The sequence below is a fragment of the Furipterus horrens genome, unplaced genomic scaffold (genome assembly GCF_987537825.1).
Source record: "Furipterus horrens unplaced genomic scaffold, mFurHor1.1.pri manual_scaffold_1, whole genome shotgun sequence".
Taxonomy (NCBI): Eukaryota; Metazoa; Chordata; class Mammalia; order Chiroptera; family Furipteridae; genus Furipterus; species Furipterus horrens.
In genome coordinates this window covers 142,482,347-142,498,600 of record NW_028327171.1, presented here as the reverse complement: position 1 = coordinate 142,498,600, position 16,254 = coordinate 142,482,347, and positions in this window count along the sequence as shown.

Genomic DNA, 16,254 nt, shown 5'->3' with positions numbered 1-16,254 from the left:
TGCCATTGCTATTCTGGCATTAAATATTTCTGTCGACTTGTATTTCTCGTCAACCCTTGAAATTCTGTTCACCAAGGGAACATAATCCTAGTATCTAATTTGTAGCATTACTTATCAAGTAATAGTGAACTTGTCACTAGACTATTAGAAGTTAGAAACAAATTAAATTATTTAACTTTTGATGTGTCAGTGTCTTCACTCATTAACACAGAACTCAACTTTTGTAGTTATTGATGATCAATTATTTACAAAGCTTCAAAAGTATTAGTTATTTTTAAAAATATATAATGTACTTTCCAATAATATTTATATTGTGTGTTATCATATCATGGAGATTATTGTCTTTTTAAAATTCCACTTTGTACATTTCCTTTGGTATAAGGGTATACCTTTTATTCTAGGTAGTGGAATCTTGAAATGAATTGCAAAATAAATCAATCTCCAATAGATAAATGAAAAATGTGCACTGAAGCTAAAAGTATCCTCCACCAAGGTGCTAGTTGGCTGTGTTGCTTAGCTACCCATGACCAAACAGGCTGACAGCACCATGAACTCTCAGGCTGAGCTGGGTATAATTACCAACCATATTTCCATTTCATTAAGTTCCACTTTCAAATCATGATAATTTTGAAATATGCATATTTAGAAGATCCATCATTATAAATAAGAACAAAATTTATTTTTAAGAAGTGATAGTCTAAGGTGTGTCTCTGGATAACAACTAAACCTTTTAGAGGTCGAAATAGTAACATTTTGGGAAACAAAGTTCTATTTTTAAAAGAAATAACTGCCCATCAAAGACTGTTGGGCAGAGAATATTATTGTGTTTTTATCCTGAAAATTGTTTTAATATTTGCTTTAAATACAAATAAAATTATGAGTGAAAAACTTAGGACTGCTTTATCTTCTTGAAAAGCTACAAACAAAACATTGATTTTTCTTTTCCATCGGAGGTAAGCTTTAAATGATTTTTATCCAATTTAAATGAATGTTACTTTTGCAAATACCTTAGATGATTTAGCAGAGTCCTATGCAGAGAACACAGTAATTCAGTTCAACAGACAACAAAGTCCATTAAGAGATATTAACAAGTCACTACTAAAAGGCAGGGAAAAAGGAAATGTAGAGATTCATATCCCTTCATAATTAACACATAAAGCTTTGAGTGCAGATTACTGTAGGATTATGGTGAATTAAAGAAGTACATTTGATGCTTACTTTATAGATTTCTTATTGTTCATCATACTTATCTGAAATATATATGCATTCATTTAATTCCATAAGCTTATAATTGAAACAAATAGCTGAAATCCATTTATATCATCTGAAAGTAAAAAGAAAAATTATGTTTCAAGCATATTTGCATCCATTTACAATCCAATAAACCAGACAACATTTTACTGTTCCATTTCCTCTATTCTCTGTAGAGATAGAACTTCTGTTCCTCTGATGTCGGCTGAATTTGTTTTATTTTGAAATAATTTCTTAAAAATATTTATCAAAATACTTGCATAACATAATATATCCCATAGAACAAATAAGTTTAAGTTGAAAACAAACAGTCTCTGGCTTCTTTTCTTGCCATTCTAATCCTGTGCTCTGCTTCTTTGGTAATTATGAGGTTTTTATTGAGATAAAATTCACATAGCATAAAATTAACCATTTTAAAGTAAACAATTCAATGGTGTTTAGTACTTTCACAATGTTATGCATCCACCATCTCTATCTACTTCCAAAATATTTCATCATCCTAAAAGGAAGCCTCATACCCATGAAGCAATTGTCACCACTGGACCTTTCCTTCAACCCTGGCAACCACCAACTTGTGTCCTGTCTGTGCAGACTTATCTATTCTGTATATTTCAAACAAATAGAAACTTGCAGATTTGATGATTTGTGTTTGGCTTATTTTACTTAGCATAATCCAATAATTATCATTTTAATTCTTCCGGAAAGTATTGTTACAATTTTTGACAATATATTTATGTCTCTGGGTCAGACAATAACTAATGATTTGATATATGAGTATCCTATTCATTCTATATTCATAACTCTCTATCGCCCTTTCAGTGTTTATACCACTTTACTATTTTTAGTTTTTCAATTGGCTGCTATTGTAATTTAAGTGATATATTCAAACTTATATTTCTTTCCTCTTTTAATAGCATCTTCTGACTCCACATTTTACAGATTGAGGCTAGTCAAATTCTTACATTTTCCTCCTTCTTTCTTTTTTTTTTGGTACACCTTACCTTCTCTCAGTTACACTTATACTTTCGCATTTTCAAGATTCATGCATTTATTTATTCTTCAAATATTTATTAGGACTAATTTATTATAGACATACTTTATTTTAATTTAGTTTATATTTGGACCATGATTTTACTATGTAGTTTCTTTGCATTTTTGTATTCCTGGGAATTTGTAATTTTCTTTTATTCACCACCAGACTTTATCAGACCTCCAATTATTTCCAACCATTCAATTGGAACTGTTTTTCTTTGTGGCCTTTATTTATCAAAATTTTCCCTGAAATCCATATTCCTCTTTTTCCCATCTGGGATATTTGTCTTTTATTTTTGTGGTAGAGCTTTTACCCTCATACTTCCCTTCACTGAAATGCAGACTTGAGTCATTGTATCCTGGAATATGTACCTACATCTTTTGGGGTTGACTTCTTTAGTTTGCTGTAAATTATCTTCACTTATCTTGCTACTAAAAATACATTGGAGATAAATTTTCTGTAGCCTTGTGTATTTGAAAATTTGTATACATTTACTTGTGTTGATAGTTTGTTTGGGTATAAAGTTATGGACATTTTTGCACCTTTTTCTTCTAATATCTAGTGGCACTGATGAAAAGCACCATGCCAGTATGATGTTTTTTATAGATTTTTTTTTTTTTTGGTGTTTAATATCTTCTAGTTATCTTTTCTGTTCTGAAACTTTAGAGTAATGTGTATAGTCTAGAATACCTTGTTCTCACTGAGCATTCAGAGAAACCTTTAATGTTTTCAGTGCATATGTCTTCCCACATCCCTTTTTCCTAGTTTCTGTTTGTGAAGCAAACAGTGGTTTGTTAGACCACTTAATCTGGTATATTTGTATTTCATGTATTCAAATTATTTTGCTTTTGAATTATGTTGATTTCCTTCTATTTCTAGTCAATATTGAATTTTTTACCAGCTCTTATTTTAAAATCTCTAAGAATATTTTTTAAAAGTGATGTCATTTTTTCCTGATATTACATTTGTGTTTCCTGTATGTAATATATTCTCTGTTAGAGCATTAGATACTTGCTTAATCATTTCTGTTGGTGAAGAGTCCATGTGAAAAACCTGAATAGATTCCTACCTTGGTTTTTGTTCCTCAGTACTTATTTTTGCAGGCTTTTGGACTGCAACTCAATACATGTTAAAATAAAAAGGGATCTTATTTTAGGACACCGATTGCAGTAAAGAAATATTGGCTATCCTGACATCTTGTCTAATTTGTAAAAAAATACAGATATTTTGTTATTTGCCTGGGTATTAATTATAGTCTATGATCTCACATCTATCTATCTATCTATCTATCTATCGATCTATCTATCTATCTTATTAGCAGTGAGCGTGTGTATGCATACTGAGTAGAAAGAATTATGGGAATATTGCTAAAACCCAGTTATATAATAGATCCCCATGTATCTCTCCTTGGCTTCCTAGCAGTACTGTTAATGTGAAGGCCAGAGCTTTAGACATTTTATTCAGAAGACCTTTTCCCAAATATGACATTATTTAATATCTTACCTCCTTTAAATTGTTGCTCAGATGTTAAATTCTCAATCAAGATTATATCCCAAATATCCATTTAAAATCACAATTCATATAATCTCTTTGCACTGCATATTCCTCTTTAAAATTAAATATTTTTTTAGTGTTTTTCTATTAGAGTTTTCCCAATTTTTTCCCCTTTATCCTTCTCTGCCCCCCACCCTTGGCTCCCAGAATCAATTCCCACACTGTTGTCCATGTCCATGGGTCATTCATAGATTTTTTTTGTCTAGTCTCCTCTTTTTCTTCTCATTTTTTCCAGTCCATTTATCACATTTTTAACATACTACAGTATAGTTACATAAATTGATATCTAATTTACTTATTTTAATGTGTTATGTTCCCACTTTTCCTAAATGAATGGGCTCTTATGTACATATTTCAATTAATATACATTTTAATAGGCTGATAAATAAATTACTTAGCTACCAATTTTACAATTAGAATAATTTTAATGGAAAATCCTCAGTTTATTAACCATCAGTTTAGTAAAACAAGAAAATATTGGGTTGGCCAAAAATTTCATTTAGTTTTTTTCCATAAAATAAAAGACACGTTTTTCATTTTCACTAATAACTTTATTGATTTGGATATTTTGAGTATGTCAGCTATCTCCTAAATGATATAATATTGATTGTTTTCAATTAATGTCTCAATTTGATCTCTATCAACTTCGACTGGCCTACCCAACAGTGAAGCATCATCCAGCAAATATCCCCTGCATGAAACTTCCCAAACCACTTTTGACACTTTTGATCAGTCACAGCACTTTCTCCATATACTACACAAATTTTTCTTGCATTTACATTATATTTTTACACTTCTTGAAATAATAAAGCATAATATGTTAAAAATGCTGCATATTTTTCCATAATTAATATTAAAATGGCTATACAAATTTCCACAAATTTTGATAAGTTTTAAAAAATTTTACACTGTTATGACAGCTGTCATAATACAATCTAACAAACTTATGTCAAATGAAGTTAAAGACAACTAAGCACTAGAATCATCATATGGAAAAAAAAAATTAATGAACTTTTTAGCCAACCCAGTATGTCAGGTTTTAAACAGTAGCACATTCTAAATAAAAGGCAAGTGTATCATATTAAATTTAGCTACTAAGGAAAGTACAGCTCTTGTCCATATTCATTGCACATCCCTTGGCTATATGTTGGTTCATGGCCCACCATAATAACTTTTTAATTAAAATTATTGGTTAATATTTCTCTTGTATACTATTTTTCTTATTTTAAAATATAATTAGTAAAATATATCCTAAAAGAAGTATTGTGATCAGGTCATTTAAGTAGTTTAAAATATCTGTTAAGAGGAATTGGATAATATAATAATGGGATTATATATATATTTTAAAGTATTTATATTTTTTAAGCCAGCAGAAGAGAATCTTATTCTGTCAGATAAAATACCTAGCTTGGGAGGCGCTGCCGCCGACCGCCCAGGGCTGCACACGCCAGCGCGCGGCGCTTCTGCGCTTCTGCCGGGGTCCGGCTCTCGCTGGACCGCAGCACCCGCAGGAAGAGGGACGGGGAGAGACAGAGAGCGGGGACCCGAGGCGGAGGCTTCCGTCACGTCATTGCAGGTTTCATATCAGAGACTCAGAGAGATAAGAATCCAAGTGGAGAGAGAACTCAAGACAAAGCGGATAGAGTGATTCTCAACCAACTAGCCAAAAGGAAGATCCTATCAAAGAACATCTGAAATATAACCGAACAGCATAAACAAACGACATAAAGGGTAACTCAAGAACATCAGGCTCAGGATATCAAAGAGACTGCACCACTGAAACTCCCAGACGTTCGATAAAGAATATTACACCACAAAGGAGGGAAGTCAAAGCAGACTACCCCCCTCCAAAAAAAAATAAAAAATAAAATAAATAAATAAGAACAAAAAGAATCCAACATGGTAAGACGCAAAAATAACCCCTCAATGAAAAGAAAAGAGGAATCCTCAGAAAGAGAGATAGATGAAATAGACATAGCCCAAATGTCAGACATGGAATTCAAAACAATGGTGGTAAAGAAGCTCAATATACTCGACATCCTTAAAATCAACTATGACAACCTTCAAGGAAGTTACCAACAGCTCCAAGAAAATTACAGGGAACTTGCAGAGAACTACACCAGCATAAAAAAAGACATAGAAATTGTTAACAAGAACCAGGAAGAACTTAAGAATACAATCTCTGAACTGAAAAACACAGTAGAATCAGTCAAAAGCAGACTAAATGAAGCAGAGGATCGGATTAGTGAGTTAGAAGATAATGTAGAGAAAAACTCCCAGACAATACAGCAAAATGAAAAACGATTGAAAAAATATGAACAAGATGTAAGGGAATTACAGGAAAGCATTAGGAAAAATAATTTAAGGATCATCGGAATACGAGAAGAAGAAGAAAAGGAACATGGAATTGAAAATCTGATAGGAGAAATAGTGACAGAAAATTTTCCGAACCTGATGAGAGAAAAAGCTATGCAAGTCCAAGAAGCAATGAGAGTTCCAATCAAGAGGAACCCCCAAAAACCCACTCCAAGGCACATCATAGTTAAAATGGCAACATTCCAAGACAAAGAGAGAATCCTAAAAGCAGCAAGAGAAAAGCAGCAAATAACATACAAGGGAGCTCCGATAAGGCTATCAACTGATTTCTCAACAGAAACATTACAAGCCAGAAGGGAATGGTCAAAAATATTTCAAGCAATGAAAAACAAAGGCCTACAACCAAGAATACTCTACCCAGCAAGACTCTCATTCAAAATAGAAGGTGAAATAAGGAGTTTCTCAGACAAAGGAAGACTGAAAGAATACATCTCCACCAAACCAGCATTGCAAGAGATGCTAAAGGGAGTGTTCTAAGAAAAAAGAAGGAAAAAACAAGAGAGGAGAGGAACAGAGGTACAAAGGGAAATGAATAAATACACATCAATAATAACCTTAAATGTAAATGGATTAAATGCTTCAATTAAAAGACATAAGGTAACGGAATAAATCAGAAAACAGGACCCACATATTTGCTGTCTACAAGAAACACACCTGAAAACAAAAGATTTACACAGACCGAAAGTAAAGGGATATAAAAAAATATTCCAAGCAAACGGACCGGAAAAAAAAGCCGGGGTAGCAGTTCTCATATCAGACAAAATGGATTTCAAAGCAAGGACAATAAAAAGAGACAAAGAAGGACATTTCATAATACTTAAAGGAACAATCCATCAAGAAGATATGACTTTGATAAACATATATGCACCCAACATAGGAGCACCCAAATACATAAAGCAAATACTAGAAGACCACAAAAAGGATATCAACAACAACACACTCATAGTAGGGGACTTCAACACTCCATTATCAACAATAGACAGATCATCAAAGCAAAGAAACACCAAGGATATACAGGCATTGAACAACACACTAAACCACAGGGATCTACCTGATATATATAGAACTTTTCACCCCAAAGAAGCAAAATATACATTCATTTCAAGTGCACATGGGACATTTTCAAAGATAGACCACATAATAGGTCACAAAACAAGCCTCAACAAATTCAAGAAAATTGAAATCATATCAAGCATCTTTTCAGATCACAATGCCTTGAAACTAGAAATCAACCTCAGAAAAAAAAATCAAAGACACCCAAACTCATGGAGATTGAATAACATGCTATTAAATAATGAATGGGTTAACAATGACATCAAAGAAGAAATCAAGAAATTTCTAGAAACTAATGATAATGAGCACACAACAACCCAAAACCTGTGGGACACAGCAAAAGCAGTCCTGAGAGGGAAGTTTATAGCAATACAGGCATATCTGAAAAGGCTAGAAGAATCTCAAATAAAAAACCTAACCACAATGCTACAAGAACTAGAACAACAACAACAAACAAAGCCTAGGGCAAGAAGAAGGAATGAAATCATCAAGATCAGAGCAGAACTAAATGACATAGAGACTAAACAAACAATCCAAAAGATCAACAAAACTAGGAACTGGTTCTTCGAAAAAATCAACAAAATCGACAAGCCTCTAGCCAGTCTAATCAAGAAGAAAAGAGAGAAGACACAAATAAACAAAATCAGAAATGAAAGAGGAGAAATCATGACTGATACCTCAGAAATACAAATGATAGTTAGAAATTACTTCAGACAACTGTATGACAAGAAATTTGACAATCTAGAAGAAATGGACAAATTTCTAGAAACATACAACCTTCCAAAACTGAATCAAGAAGAAGTGGAAAGTCTCAACAAACCAATAACAAAAAGGAAATTGAAACAGTAATCCAAAATCTCCCGGCACACAAAAGCCCTGGACCGGATGGCTTCACAGGCGAATTCTACAAAACATTCAGGGAAGAACTAACTCCTATCCTCCTCAAACTGTTCCAAAAAATCCAAGAAGAGGGGAAAATCCCAAACTCTTTCTATGAAGCCAGTATTACCCTAATCCCAAAACCAGGTCAAGACACAACAAAGAAAGAAAACTACAGGCCAATATCACTGATGAACATCGATGCTAAAATCCTCAATAAAATATTGGCAAACAGGATCCAGCAATACATCAAAAAGATCATACATCATGATCAAGTGGGCTTCATTCCAGGGATGCAAGGACAGTTTAATATTCACAAATCAATAAATATAATACATCACCTAAACAGAATGAAAGACAAAAATCACATGATCATTTCAATAGATGCAGAAAAAGCATTTGATAAAGTACAACACCCATTTATGATGAAAACACTCAACAAAATGGGAATAAAGGGAGCATATCTTAACATAATTAAGGCTATATATGAGAAGCCTGAGGCCAACATCATACTCAATGGACAAAAACTGAAAGCATTCCCCCTGAACTCAGGAACTAGACAAGGTTGTCCACTCTCTCCACTCCTTTTCAACATAGTGTTGGAAGTCCTAGCCACAGCAATCAGACAAGAAAAAGAAATAAAAGGCATCCAAATTGGGAAAGAGGAAGTAAAACTTTCATTATATGCAGATGACATGATAGTATACCTAGAAAATCCTATAAACTCCACTAAAAGACTACTCGATATAATAAGTGAATTTGGCAAAATCGCAGGGTACAAAATAAATATACAGAAATCTAAGGCATTTCTGTACACCAACAATAAAATAGCAGAGACAGAGACAAAAAAGAAAATACCATTTACTATAGCAACAAGAAAAATAAAGTACCTAGGAGTAAACTTAACCAAAGACATAAAAGACCTGTATTCTGAAAATTACATAACATTGAAGAAAGAAATTAAGGAAGAAACAAATAAATGGAAGCAAATACCATGTTCTTGGATGGGAAGAATCAACATCATCAAAATGGCCATACTACCCAAAGCAATTTACAGATTCAATGCAATCCCTATTAAAATACCAATGACATATTTCACAGACCTAGAACAAATACTCCATAAATTCATATGGAACCAAAAAAGACCCCGAATAGCAAAAGCAATCTTGAGACAGAAGTACACAGCAGGAGGAATCACAACACCATATATCAAACAATACTACAAAGCCACTGTAATCAAAACAGTATGGTACTGGCATAAGAACAGACATATAGATCAGTGGAACAGAATAGAGAGTCCAGAAATAAACCCAGGCCTCTATGGTCAACTAATCTTTGATAAAGGAGGAAGGAACATAAAATGGAGTGTGAAGAGCCTTTTTAACAAATGGTGCTGGGAGAACTGGATAGGGACCTGCAAAAAAATGAAACTAGACCACCAACTTACACCACACACGAGAATAAACTCAAGATGGATCAAAGACTTAAATGTAAGCCGTGACACCATAAAAGTCCTAGAGGAAAACATAGGCAAGAAAATATCAGATATCTCACGTAACAATCTCTTCACGGATACATCTCCTAAAGCAAGAGAAATAAAGGAAATATAAATAAATGGGATTACATCAAACTGAAGAGTTTCTGCTCAGCAAAAGAAAACATCAGCAAGATGAAAAGGAAACCAACCATATGGGAAAACATATTTGCCAATGACATCACAGACAGGGGACTGATTTCCTAACTATATAAAGAGCTGATATGACTAAACATCAAGAAAACAAACAACCCAATTAAAAAATGGGCAAGGGACCTGAACAAACACTTCTCCGAAGAGGACATACAGAAGGTCCATAGACACATGAAAAAATGCTCAACATCATTAGCCATCAGGGAGATGCAAATAAAAACCACAATGAGATACCATTTTACACCAGTCAGAATGGCCATCATCAACAAATCAACAAGCAACAAGTGCTGGCGAGGATGTGGAGAAACGGGAACCCTACTGCACTGTTGGTGGGAATGCAGACTGGTGCAGCCACTATGGAGAACAGTATGGAATTACCTCAAAAGATTAAAAATGGAACTGCCTTTTGAACCAGCGACTCCACTACTAGGATTATACCCGAAGAATCTTGAAACACCAATTCAAAAGAACTTATGCACTCCTATGTTCATTGCAGCACTGTTTACAATAGCTAAGTGCTGGAAACAACCTAAGTGCCCATCTGTAGATGAGTGGATCAAAAAGCTGTGGTACATTTACACAATGGAATACTATGCAGCAGAAAGAAAGAAGGAACTCCTGCCATTTGCAACAACATGGATGGAACTAGAGAGAATTATGCTTAGTGAAATAAGCCAGGCAAAGAAAGAAAAATACCATATGATATCACCTAATACAGGAAACTAAAGAACAACACAAACAAAAGAACTAAATAGAACAAAGAGCAGAATAGAAGTCAATAGGGGGGAAGGGGGAGGGAGAGAAGGGGGATAAGTAAGGGAAGGGATTAGTCAAAGAACCTGTATAAAAGACTCATGGACATGGACAACGGGGAGGGATATGATTGCGGGAGAGGGGGTGGGTTGGGTGGGGGAGAGAAAATAGGGGAAAAGGGGACAACTGTAATTGAAAAACCAAAAAAAAAAAAAAAAAAACCTAGTTTGGAATTGAAGGCCGTGCTCTATGTATTTCTATACCACTATGGGAAGGATAAATTAATTACAATCCCTCACTTAAGTCAAAGACATAATTTCTGTTCAACTTACAGGTGTACTTTTCTACAATAGGCCACACTACTAAGACAGGGAGTCAAAGCAGCTCTACTTAATACTCAGAAACAGACACAGGGAGCCTGCCATATTGAAGAGACAAAGAAATATGTCCCAAATGAAAGAACAGATCAAAACTCCAGAAAAAAGAATGGAACAAAGTTGAGTTAAGTAATATATCTGATGCAGAGTTTAAAACACTGGTTATTAGGAAGCTCAAGAAACTCATTGGGTACTTCAACAGCATAAAATGATCCAATCAGAAATTAAGCTTACACTAAGTGAGATAAAGGGAAATTTACAGGGAATTAACAGTGGAGTGGATGAAGCTGAGAATTAAATCAATGATTTAGGACATAAGGAAGAAAAAAAAAAATCAGTCAGAATGAGAGGGAAAAAAGAATCCAAAAAAGTGAGGATAGGGTAAGGAACCTCTGGGACAACTTGAAACGTACCAATATCAGAATCATAAGAGTGCTGGAAGGAGAAGAGAAAAAACAAGAAATTGAAAACTTATTTGAACAAATAATGAAAGAAAGCTTCCTTAATTTGGTGAAGGAAATAGACATACAAGTCCAGGAAGCACAGAGAGTCCCAAATAAGATGGACACAAAGAGGACCACACCAAAACACATCATAATTAAAATGCCAAAGATTAAAGATAAAGACAGAATCTGAAAAGGAACAAGATAAAAGCAGATAGTTACTTACAAGGGAGTTCCCATAAAACTATCAGCTATTTTCTCAAAAGAAACTTTGTAGGCTAGAAAGGAGTGTCAAGAAGTATTCAAAATGATAAAAAGCAAGAACCTACAAACTAGATTGCTCTAACCAGCAAAGTTATCATTTAGAATGGAAGGACAGATAAAGTGTTTCCCAGACAAGGTAAAGCTAAAGGAGTTCATCATCACCAAACCACTGTTATATAAAATGTTAAAGGGACTTATTTAAGAAAAAGGAGATCAAAACCATGAGTATTAAAATGGCAATAAATTCACAACTATCAACTGTTGAATCAAAAAAACAAACAAAGCAAACAAGAACAGAAACAGAAATGTAAATATGGAGATCATTTAGAGGGTTATCAGTTGGGAGGAGGAAGGGGAGAATAGGGGAAAAGATGTAGGGATTAAATAGTACAAACTGGTAGGTACAGTTAAGATTGGTATAAGAAATAAAATAGCCAAAGAACCTATATGCATGACCCATGGACATTAACTAAGATGGGGCATTGCCAGAGGGAATGGGCTGTACCAGGTGGAGGGGGACAAAAGGGGCAAAATTGGAACAACTGTAATAGCATAGTCAATAAAATATATTAAAAATAAAATAAAAAGTTTTGTTATAAAGCTTAATATGTCTTCATTTGCGTGTATTAATATTTTCAGAAAAGATCAATGAATTTTCAGTTGAAAATAACCTTTTTAATTTAGGAAAACGTATACTTTCTTTGACACATATTTTCCTACTGTATTAAGCAAAATTTTATCCAATAAAACCAGTCAAATGCTTTATTGTTCTTTCTTTTCAATTCTTAGTATAAAAAAATAAGTGTTGCTCTCCTTTCTTTGGGATTAGAAACAAGTAAAAGATGATAGTAACAAGAGAAAAAGGAGTTATTATAGTAGTCCCCTGATAGACTGACAAAACATATAATCTTTTTTTACCAATTTAACATTATTGAACATCCAATATGTGCAGAGCATTGCTCTTGCTATTTGTAAAATTTTAAAGAATTGAGAGGTTTCTTGTCATCCAGCAACTTAAAAATAGAATAAATAATTTTAAATAATTTAGTTATTATATTATTTATCATATCGCTTTTATTGTTAAATATGTAATAAATGAATAAATATAATATTTCTGGAAAGGGTGAGTGTGTTTTATCTTTCATCAGGTTTTATTACTGTTTTTCCTATCATTCTTCCTCCATGTTCCTTCCTCTGCTCAAAGGTACGGGAGCATGTGTGAAGTCTGTGACTTGAATGAATTGTTTTTTTCAGGAAACCACAATGGATATTGCTGCTATCTCCCCCACTTCCAGTTACATATTCCTTATCGCTTCCCTTCCTATGTGTTATGGAATGAAAAAGAAGACCTATAACAAGGTTGCTTTCAAAACTCTTGTCATGAGCGTCTCAAGTTATCAAATCTAAAGTGGTTGCCAAATTGGGAACTACTTGGCATAATGAAAAAGAAGGTGGAAAACTCACAATAAACCAATAAATCTAAGCAACTAAGCAATGAAGATATAGATAAGAAACAATGAAGATATTTTTCTCCAAAATCAAGATAATTCTCACTTCTGATTAAAAAAAAAAAAAAGATTGGACAGGGCAAGGCTTCATTGAATATAGTGATTATAATGTTTAAATGCATAAATTTTTTGAGTTTGAATAAGTTTTACTTTTGAGATATATTTGCTGTTTATTTCACATGAGTTGATAATAAACCTTTAGATGCATTTGTGAAAAAACAGCTATGTAATATTCTTTTATTTGCTTCCCACACTATCAGGTCACATAAATAAGTGTGACTCAAGTAATTTCCCTATCAATTACTCATTTATCTCCAAAATTCTTTTGTGAAAAAATATTTAATGAATATATATTGTGAGTTTTAAGCAACACAAATGAATTTAGTAACTATCTCATTAGGTTTCCTTTGAATGTAAAATAATATATCGGGGGAAGGGCTAGTAGAAAAGTGCTTTGGAGGGGAAGATTGTCACAGTAAAATAAAATTATTCTCAGATGCTTTCTGAAATGAGAAATTAAGTGAAAAAACAATAATGATAATAATTAAAAAAGGATGTGTGAAAATTTACTTAAGTTCAACAAAACCTGTTAACAAACTAATAGAATTAAATTATTCATTTCTCAAAAGAACAATTTTAATAAATATGAGAAAATGGTAGTGAAGCAATTCCTTTAGAATCCTCATATCTTAAATGCGTGATAATCTTAGGGTGCAAATACCTAGTCTTAAATCCTGAATAAACATTTTTTATGGAAATATGTGTTAGCTGTAGTTGTTGGACTTACATGTTCTTCAAAACTAAATAAATGTCAGAGAACTAAGAAAATAGTAAATAAGTTGGTTCAGTATCAGCAGCCGTCCGTCTCGAGAGACAATGGTGTAGCTTCTTAAGAGTCTATCTGCACCGCCAAGAATGGCTGTGCAGTCCGACTCGGGAGTGACACGGTATCTGTCTCCTCCCGTGTTGAATCGACATCTTGCGATGACGCTGGAGTGTCCTCTCCAGTGAAGCTGAAGCTACAGAGCCTGGGCAGGGTGATATGGAGGGTCTGCTGTTGCCCATGCAGCAGACCCCCCCTCTCTTCGCAGCTGAAGGGTCCAAGGGAAAGACGGAGTCAATACAGCTTGGCTTCAGATGCGCCGCAGGAGTTGCCGGTGTTGACTACAACGTCAAACCGCCTTAGGGACTCCAGCTCCGGATTTTCTGTCGGGGTTTACTCCCTTAGCCTTTCCCCTGAAGAGGTATGCCGCAAGGCAGCGGAGGTTTTTTGGAGTCAGAGTTTTCCTTCTCTGATGTGCCCTGACTGGAAGATCGAACCAGCGACACTTAGCTCGCAGGCCGACGCTCAATCCACTGAGCCAAACCAGCCAGGTTACAACATTCAATATCTTGAATGGGATTTGGGTTACACAATTGTATGCATTTAACAGAACTCATTGGTTTATGAATCTATAATTTGAATATTTCATTGTATGTAAATTTTATATAAAAAGAAGTGTAAATGAATGCTGAAATCTAGCTAATGGCAAGAATTCTGAAATATTCAGTACACAGTATAGTAGTATCTGCACTTACTTTGAGATGTAAAAATATAATGTGATTGGTGGACGATTGAGAAGAGAATGATTAGACATATGAAAAATCAAGTATAGTTATGTGTTAATTGTATAATCTATGTGTTAAACATATGAAATATATTAAAGATATATAAAATATATAGAGAGAAAACTCTTCCAACTATTCAGTATGGTTGACATTTTGTAATAAAATTAAGAAAAAAGGATTAGGTTCTAAACCTCCATTAGTAAACAAATTTAAAACATTTTATATTCATATATTTTCATGTTTAATAAAATTTTCCTAATTTTTCAAGTATAAAATTTAGTTATTAAAATGGAAATGCAAGTGAAATAATTTAACTCAACAATCTGAATTGAAGTTTGTGAGCTTAGAATATAAATGTTTATAAATCATGATCTAATGTCCTTCACAATAAATTTTAAAACAATTGACACATCATTTTGGGGTGGGTATGATATTGAGATTTGGGGGGTGGGGGGTGGGATTAAAGGAAATGGAAAGGACAGAGCACAGAGCACTCTCCCATAATACCTGCAGCCCTGAACCAGCAAGGTGGTCATGTGGTGGCATCTTCACAGACTAGTCATAACTTCACACAAAAAGAGAAGAAAACTGAGTTGATTTTCATTTAAAATAGTTGAATGCAACTTTTATAAAATTAAAAGTTTCTTTTGAAACCTGAGCAACCTTACTGTTCTGAGCTATTTTGTCTCTGGATGTTGCTTGTTTGTTTTATGGGAATTCTGGAATCAGAATTGGCATCCACTTATCACAGTAAATTAGCTTCAACATATATTACATACAAAAGTAAATCTCAAAATACCACATAACACACTTAAAAACTAGCTCATTTTCTTTAAGAAAGATGTCTAAGATATTATTTACTAAAACTTCTTATTTCTCTAAATGTATAAATACACTAAACCCCCAGGTGTATTTCTTTGTGTTACATAAAGTTGAGTCATAAACTTGATGGCGGTACAGAAACATGTGAGTTTGATCTATGAACTCAATTCATATGTATCTATGATACATTGTTGCCTACAGAACTGACACCACTACCCAAATCTCTTCAATAAATAAGGACAATTCTTCAGAGCATGTGTCTTCTCTCTCTCTTTCCCTCTCTCTCTCCCTCTCTCTCTCTCTCACTCTCTCTCCCTCTCTCTCTCTCTCTCTCTCTCTTTCAGGCTTCTGGGTCTCCAGCTGATTTTCTTCGCAAGGTTAGTTGCTAATACATTCCTAGCACCCATGCATTATTAATGCTCATCGCTCTCCAAGGTGGCAGTGACAAATAAGAAGCAAAATCTACTGACTAGTGGGGAATGTACTCTTTAGTCATGCTTGAATTTTTCAATTCATTCTGCTTGTTGAGGATTTTTCAGTAGACGTTCAGTGACAGAATGTGCTTTATACTTCTCTTCTTTCACTCTCTCCCCACCTGTTTGGTTTTCAAATCTCAGAGACATTCAAAGCCAGAGGAAAGCTTCAC